At 43.6% G+C, this 8699-nt stretch overlaps 1 protein-coding gene across 3 annotated transcripts in view; it reads right to left on the bottom strand.

Annotated features, from left to right (window-relative positions):
- The window catches only part of IL15 (interleukin 15), a 36934-nt gene extending 28482 nt beyond the window's left edge, over positions 1 to 8452 (bottom strand). The window contains exon 1 of one of the 3 annotated variants that reach the window (XM_017820405.1): positions 8345 to 8452. The gene's annotated coding sequence lies outside the window, so the exon portion shown is untranslated. Of the gene's footprint in view, positions 1 to 7802; positions 8081 to 8344 lie in introns of those variants that run through there. The other 2 variants (XM_017820404.1, XM_017820403.1) reach the window with 2 other exon arrangements.
- Positions 8453 to 8699: the final 247 nt, after the last annotated feature.

The raw sequence follows: 8699 nt of genomic DNA on the forward strand, positions 1-8699 counted from the left end.
CTTACTTATTAATATGTATAATAAATGATGTAACCATGTATCTAAAGCGTATAAAATGGCTTAGTTTTGCACTTGCAAGTGGAGCAGGTTTTTCCAGCAACAGCTGGCTTGCTCCCAGCGCTGTCAATAAATACCTTTGCTGCTCAAAGATCAAAAGCCTCTGGGCAGTTTATTATACCAAATTTTTTTGATTCACTGTCCCTGTCTTCATCTCACCGTCTCCCTGTGATTTGGGCAAGCTCCTTAATGCAGATTTTTCACAAGCAACAATCATTTTCTGAGTTCCCTCCTACAAGAAATGCTATAAGCGGCGAGGCAGCGTATGGGAACCACAGTTTGATAACTTTGGCCACTACCAGCATTCAGTGTTGGACACTGGAGAACAGGTTTACCTTTGGAATCCCCAGGCTGAGAACAGGACCCAGTGCAATCCCAGGTGGGCTCCCATTGCCACCTTCCTTCCCATCCCCTCTGCTGCCCAGCCTCTACGCTGCACATGACAGCCCTGAGTACAACTGATCCTGTAGTATCAGAACTAATCAAACCTCAGGAATATGAAACACCATTTGACCTATTTACCCTGCCAAGAAGCAGCATAAAGAAAAGCTCTACCAACTATACCATTACCAAAATACACTGCAAGTGAACCGAACCGTACTCCTTGTTTTTCTGCCACAGGCTACAATAGATGAGCCTGTGAGAGCTACTCTGACTCTTCATTTCCATGTTCTTACAAGCACACTACACACCCTTGGTTTTAACAGGTGTACCTGTCATGTGTCTGTTATTTTCACAACATTCAACCTGAGGTTAAAATGACATTCAACCTGAGGCTACATGACTGTATGGCTTATACAAACAGATATAATTTGTTATTTTTGAATAAGTGTGCTCATGTTGATATCTTTTCTTCTTAGATGTAGGTTGGCAGCAGTAACCATCTGCAGGTGCCTAGATTTCCACATCCCTGCAAAACCTCTCCTAAGTTCTGAAGGGCAGGTAAGGTTCCTACTTTCCCTTTCAGGAAGACAGACGATGACACTGTCACTTGCCAGAGATACATGCAGGCACCACTGGTAGAAGTGCCATAATTCTTAATTAGCCAGTGCTGCATCAAAAGAGGCCACAGAGCTCAGGTCTAACTTTCTATCATGTTGCTTTACCAACCAACAGGAACCAATGTCAATATGTTAACAACATATTCGCAGTTAAAATTTTATTTAAGATATGTGGAGTAAAACCTTGTCACTGCTGTTATTCCTTTACAAAAAATGGGTCTTCTACTGCATGAGTGGTTTATAAGATCCTTAGCTCAACAACTGCATTGTCAAATTTGTGTCTGCACAAACAGAATCTGTGGCAGACAGTGATGTGACACCATCAATGAACACAAGCCCTTTCTCCTACAGACACAATAAGATTTTCCACGCTGCCCTTATTTATAGCTTAAATTCTAGGGAAGGAAATTACCAAGCACTTGATATTCACAGCCTTCTGGCAGAGACTGCAGCCAGGAAAAGGTGCAGTGGGAACTATTTCTGGCTAATATTTTAAAATATAGTGATCCGTCTACTCAAAAATAAATTACAGCCAGTAAATATTTTTCTCCTGTATTTTTATTTACAAAAACACACCCTATTACATTTGATAAATTCTAGTCATGGGTGGGCTGGTTTGGCAACTTTGGTGTAAGATTTTTTAACTATCACAGAGTACAACCTTTCTTGTATACATGTATTTATTTTTATAAAACAGGCTTTTAAAAACAGTTCATTGGTGGGGAAAAAAACCAAACCAGCCATTTTTTTGATAAAAAATTTTTAATCATTGGCACTAGAGTCAATTGGTAAACTATTAAACTGTTAAGTTGTAATTTATAGCAGCTATAATGACAACAATGTCTGAATGATCACCCTATGCTGCCACTAAGGATATACCTCATCTGTTATAGCACAAAGTACTATAAGATGGTTTGTAATGATGCATATATCTTGTTGTCTGCTAATAATAACTTATCATCAAGGACAACAGTTTAATTATATAGTACATCTCCTGCTGGCTTCCCAATATTTCTGCTACTGTTCAGTAACTTCTTAGCTAAAAAGGAATCAGTCTCCTTATTTTACACTAGTACATTAATTTATGAATGAGAGACAGAAAGCTTTTATTAGTTGCCAAGGTGCCTGAATTCTTTGTGTTCTCATCATGATATAAAAATCCAGCCCAGGCTCCCCATAAATCCTGATGAATGATGGAGAACAGGCCCCAGATCAGTTAAAGGATGTAGAGAAAATCCCAGACTAGAGTTCTCAGAGAGTTGTGCAGCATATTAATCCAAAGGTGGCACTCAGCCCAGGCCAAGTGGGATCTCTGTTTACACTGATACAGTACGATGAGCTTGAATAAAATATCTTTCTCTTCTAGTCCTTCCTTTAGGTTCATTCTGAGCATGGGATCTGAGCACCCTTCTTGGGAACAGCACTGGCCCAGCAAGAGCAGAGGAACCTTCGGTGTGCAGGAACCTTTGAGGTGGGCACAAGCAGCTAAGGTTCAGTGTTTGGCACAGAAGCAGTGAGCAGGTAAGTTGACCTGGGGTTAATGATGCAAAATCAGAACTCCTTTCATCTCTGAAAGAATAATCTGTCTGTGTAGGTACAAGGGACCTCCAACATTGTCCTACCCCATTAAACTTCTGCTCAAAAAGGAGTTTTGAGCACACATTCCCATGAGGACCTATTGACAGTGCTACCTACTAGAGTTTGCACTTTGCAGACACAAACTCTATCAGCATGTTTGTTAATATGATAGCGTTCATTCCTGGAGTGAATTTCTGTTCCATCAAAATGTGTAAAATGGGAATCAGAAACCTGAGTTGAGTGAGAAGAATGTCTTTAAACCGGGAAACTGTTCAGAGAGATGAGATTTTGCTTCATACACATTTATCTGAGAAATAAGTAGCTGATAATAAGTAATGGATAGTAGGGTTTTCCTCCCTCCATTCCTGAGCAGTTATTTTTGAAATGCTTTTGAAAATTAGGAATATTTTAGCGTGCATACAAGCAAATGGACATGTTGTGATGTTCTTGTTTTGCCTAACACACTATAATTTGGTGTAGAGAATTGGAAATGTATTATAATAATGAGAATTGGCAGTGAATTACAGTCCTGTGGTAAAAATAACTTTAAAGTTATTAAACTCACTATCTTCCATTACGAGCTTTTAAGTGCACAGAAAGACCTCATAAAAAAACCAGGAATCCATGGGTATTACTGTCCTGGGGTTTAGCTCCTAGTGATGGTGCAGTGATGAAATAGAGAACGTAGCAACAAGACCGTGTCATGTGAAAAACAAGAAGAATGAAGTCTGTACTTTTGTGCAGAGTAACAAGTTTGTTCCAACAACTGAGTTTGGGCTGCTGTGCTTTACTGATCCCTGCAAGCAGCAACACTGTGGTGTCCTGCAGAACAGTCGTCTTCTTTACATCACAAACCATGTTACTCTGATAGAACAGCATGTCTCACAGTGGGCTGTTCCAGATTGCCTTTCTCTGTGTTGTGCTGGCTGCAGCAAGCAGAACTACCTGAGCACAGAAGAGGGAAACATTTATCTGACAGAACCCTGAACCTGACATTTGAAGATTTCTGTCAAATGTATTACTGTCCATGGCCTGAAAGGCACTGCTCTTAAGAAAAAATCTAGCATTATGTTATCTATACTACACAATTACTCCACATCAGCCTCTACCTCTGGCCCCTAGGATGCGTCTCTATTTTCAGTGAACTTCTAAGAAGCCTTAGAACAGGTCTGACTGTGGTGTTCAAACATTCATAATTACAGCAAGGTATCAGATTTGTTTAGGTTGGAAAAGACCTTTAAGACCATTGAGTCCAGCCATTAATCTGAGCACCACAGCTACGTGTCTTTCAAATATCTTCAGGGTTGGTGACTATCACTTCCCTGGATAGCCTGCTCCAATGCTTGACCATCCTTTCAGTGAAAAAAATTTTCATAATATACATTCTAAACCTCCCCTGGCACAACTTGAAGCTATTTTATCTTGTCTTGTCACTTGTTACTTGGGGAAAAAAAATGGACACCCACCTCACTACAACTACCTTTCAGGTAGTTGTAGACAGCAATAAGGTCTCCCCTGAGCCTCCTTTCTTCATGCTACACAACCACAGCTCCCTCCTCTGCTTCTCATCAGACTTGTGCTCCAGACCCTCCACCAGCTCTGTTGCCCTTCTCTGGGCACACTCCAACATGTCAATGTCTTTCTTGAAGTGAGGGGCTCAAAACTGAACGCAGGATTTGAGGTGCACCCTTACCATTGCCGAGTACAGTGGGACAACGGCTGCCCTGGCCCTACTGGCCACACTATTTCTGATCCAGGCAAGGATGCTGTTCAGCCTTCTTGGCCACCTAGGCTGCTGGCTTGTTTTCATCTGGCTGTTGACCAACACCTCCAGGTAGGCAAGTTGCCAGCCCCTCTTTCCCAAGTCTGTAGCTTTGGCACGTGGCATTGTTGAAATTCATATCATTGGCTTCAGCCCCTCAATCCAACCTGTCCAGATCTCTCTGCAGGGTCTTCCTACTCTCCAGGAGGCCAGCACTCCTACCCAACTTGTTGTCGTCCACAAACTGGCTGAGAGTGCACTTGATCCCCTCATTCAGATCATTAATAAAGTTACTAAACAGGGCTGGCTCCAACACTGAGCCCTGGGGAACACCACTTGCAACAGGCTACCAGCTGGATTTAACTCCATTCACCACCACTCTTTGGGCTTGGCTGACGTTACACCAGTGCAACCCATGAGCAGCTAGTTTCTCCAGAAGAACGTTGTGGAGGGGGATCAGGTAAGACAATCAGAACTTGCCTTATACCCGTGCTGACTGGGCCTGATCATCTGGATGTTCTGTACTTGCCATGGAATGGAACTCAAGATGATCTGCTCCATGACCTTCTCCAGCACCCTGGTCAGGCTGACAGGCCTGTAGTAGTTCCCTGGATCCTCCTCTCAGCCCTTTGTGTAGATAGACATCACATTTGATAAGCAGTCAACTGGGACCATCTCAGTTAGCCAGGACTGCTGATAAATGACAGAAAGTGGTTTGATGAGCACTTCCACCAGCTCCCTCAGTAACTCTGGGTGGATCCATCAGCCCTATAGATTTGTGCGTGTTTAAGGGGTGTAGCAGGTAGCTGACCATTTCCCCTTGGATTATGGGGCTCCATTCTGCTCCCTGGGTTTTTCTTCCAGTTCAGGGGCTTGGGTACCCAGAGAACAACTGGTCTTACTATTAAAGACTGAGGCAAAAAAGGCATTAAATACATTAGAGTATTTCTCCTTCAAATTCTCAGAGTATTTCTCCATTGTCATCGTTTAGGAAGGGTATTCCTCAATTTAGTGTCCTTGCTGAAACACTCCACGCACTGCTCACTCACTCCCTGTCCCACTCCCTGGCCCCGCTGCAGCAGGATGGAGAGGAGAATTGGAGACACAAAAGGTAAAGATCATGGATTGAGATAAGAACAATTTACTAGAAAAGGCAATGAGCTAAGAAAAGGAACAACAAGAACATTAATAACAGACTGTACAAGAGAGGAGAACAATTCACAAGCAGAACCCAGCACCACCCAGTGCTTCCAGCCTGGCTGGAAGGGGCCTATCCCCCCGTGTCTCCCCCTGCATCCAACAAAGGATGGAGGGGCCTCCTTAGCCTTTCTTTTGCTGCTGATGCATTCATAGAAACACTTTCTAGTGTCGTTTATGGCAGTAGCCAGGTAAAGTTTTGTTTGGACTCTGGCCCTTCTAATTTTCTTCCTGTATAACCTGCTGTTTGTTGCTCATGCTGTGTGCATTGGTGCAGAGGCAGTTCAGTTGAGCTGGCTCATTCCACTTCTTCCTTTATCATTCCCTGCAATTGGAAGGATAGAGGAGAACACCACTTATGTTCCTGATCCCTTAACAGTCGTCCCAAGGCCCTGAAATATTTTGATTGCCTTTGGACTTCCTGTTGCAACTGAAAAAACAGTAACGGATAATAATTGGAAGGCTGTACCAAACACTTCACGTCTTTAATCCAGGCCCCAGGAAGGAAGCAGACTTCCTGAAGAAGAGGGTCTGATCAGATATGGGGATTTCTGTTCCCTTCAGAAGGGATCATCTATGACATCAAGCTGTCTTTCCTTTGTTTTTCCTTTATGGAAGCAGTTTTGGCACAGGCACACGGGTTGACTCAACCTCAGCGACATCCCCAAGCTAGAAGGACCATCGTCCTCCTTATCGTTCCGAGCCTCACACCTCTTGTGCCCGGTCACCGGGGGAGCTGGGCCGGTCACAGAGACGAGCCCACTCACGTCCTCCGGGATCTCTGGCACCTGTACCTGGAGCAGGGCAGAGCATATTCCCACCGCGGCTCTGGCGGGTGGATCCCACCGCTCCCCGGCCGGGCTGGCGCTCCCGCCCCGCGCTCCCGTCGGCGCGAGTGCCGCACCCTCCGGGGCAGTGTCCTGGTCACTCCCTTTCCCTCAGGGATTTTTATACGTGTGAGGGGCTTGGCCGTCTGGCTCCCGGGTCCCGCCAGCCGCTGTCGCGCCGTCTGCAGCTCCTGGCGCCTCTCTCGGCTCGCCCCGAGGTTCCCCCAGCCCAGGAAACCCTCCCTTGCACGGCAGCGATGTGCTTTGGGTCCTGCCGGCACCGGGGCTGCTCGCTCTCTCAGTGTTACACTCCAAAGAACTGGCAAGGCAGACCTTTGTTGTTCATGTCTGTGGAATGGCTACAAAGTCATACATGTTCTCAAAGTTTAGAACAGTCCACTAGACACTCACAGAATGATATTTGATACCTCTATTGGTCTATAAATATTTTTTGTTTATGCTATATTGATCTATAATTATCTCCTTCCAAGATAAATTAAACAAATGATAGATTTCCTTTTAACTGGTACATGTCAAATAAATTGGTAACTGTAAGCAGAAATAAACACAATCCAAACAGACAAAGGAAATGCTGCACTATTGACTATTTGGAAAGTACAGCAAACCATGCTGTGATAATTATCAACAGGAGTTTGTTCTGCAGTACCAGACTTTCTTAAAAGTAAGCCACACAAATATACCTGCTGTATGCAGAAGGAATCACAAGGTAAGGGTTGTGCATAGGAAGGAGAACTTATTACTGGCTTTTACAGATATAATCTTGCAGGTTTAGACAGTACAATACTTGACAAGTTTCTGTCCCACACATCTTTCCCCTCTTTTCCAACCTAAATGAACCTATGATTCTATGATTAGAGAGAAAGTGGTATTTTTCACAAGCCTCATAAATGCATTTGTTTACTCTTGTTTACTACCGACTAAAACCTCCCTATTACTCTGCTATCATCTACAGGATCTCAGTGTCATTGCTTTCAGTAGGATTCCACTTGACTGCTGATTTTCAGTTTCCTGCCTGCATTTAATGCTCTTTCAAGTGTATACACTAAGATGTAAATAACTTTCCTCCCAGATTTTTGTCTCGGTCCTTGCTATGTTAACTAGGCTCACAGCAGTAGCTTTTTCTCCTCATTTTTGCTGTGTGAATTCGTTAGCAAACAATGACAAATTTTCATGGGCCAGCACCAGTTCTCTGTACTTGCTGAAGTCTCTCACACAGCAGAAACAGAGAAACAGGTGCCAAGTCCAAACAAGATTAAATACAATACTTAAACTATGTCTTCTGTATTTATAACAAATATTATAAGATAATTTACAAAAAACATTAAATAATTAGAAGTTAAGCTGTATGAGTTACCTCACCTTTTTAATACAATGAAGCAAGAAAGAAAAACAAGAGGATGTCAAAAGTTGTGAAGTACTCACAAGTCTCGTTATGCTGTGCAGCAAGTTGACAGAGAAGTTAGGATAAGGTTTGAACTAGTGACAGCAGCAAATGCTCCACCCTCTGCTCCGTTCTGTTTTACTTTCAGTTGTTATATAATAACATAGTACTAGATTTGTACCTAACATAAGGTGGAAATTATTCCTATGATAAAGAGCATATAGTAGGGAATTCCTGCTGCCATTTCTGAGCAATTTGCAAACTTGGAAAAAAACAACTCCACACAGAAAACACTCTGTGGGGAAATACATATGCCTGTGATTTAGAAGGCAGGCAAGTGACACAAACACGAAAGGCAGCTCGCTGTTTGCTGTCCCAAGCAGTGACGTTTTTGCAGCTCCCTCTTATCATTCCTTATAGGGAAGAGAGTTTATGGTTTGTGCTCCTGTTGCTGCACAGTCCCTTCCCCGCTTGCAGCTTAAGTGTATTCTCCCGAGGAGGACTCGGAAGAGTTGCTTACCTTGGAATCGAATGCTGTAGCTTTATGCCGTGACCACTCCTCTTATCTGCAGCCCGAACAGTGTTTTGCTGGGGCAGCCACCACAGGAGGGAAAGAGAAGTGGCCTTTCAGGGCAGTGCCAGGAAGGCACGGAAGAGGGTTGTGAGGACAGAAAGGAGCTTCTCCCAAAGGTACGGTGTCTGGCTTGCCGTGGAACACCAGGGCAGAGAGGTGTCAGAGGCCCGGGTGTCAGCAGAAGAGGATACTTATAAATGAGCTAAAAAATATAATCTGAAAATTGTACTGAGCTCAGAAGTTGTGGATTTTAACTGTTAAGAAAAGTGAGGGTTTAGTGCCTGTGATAATGACAGGGAAT

Source organism: Lepidothrix coronata, unplaced genomic scaffold (genome assembly GCF_001604755.1).
Source record: "Lepidothrix coronata isolate B3197 unplaced genomic scaffold, Lepidothrix_coronata-1.0 Scaffold82, whole genome shotgun sequence".
Taxonomy (NCBI): Eukaryota; Metazoa; Chordata; class Aves; order Passeriformes; family Pipridae; genus Lepidothrix; species Lepidothrix coronata.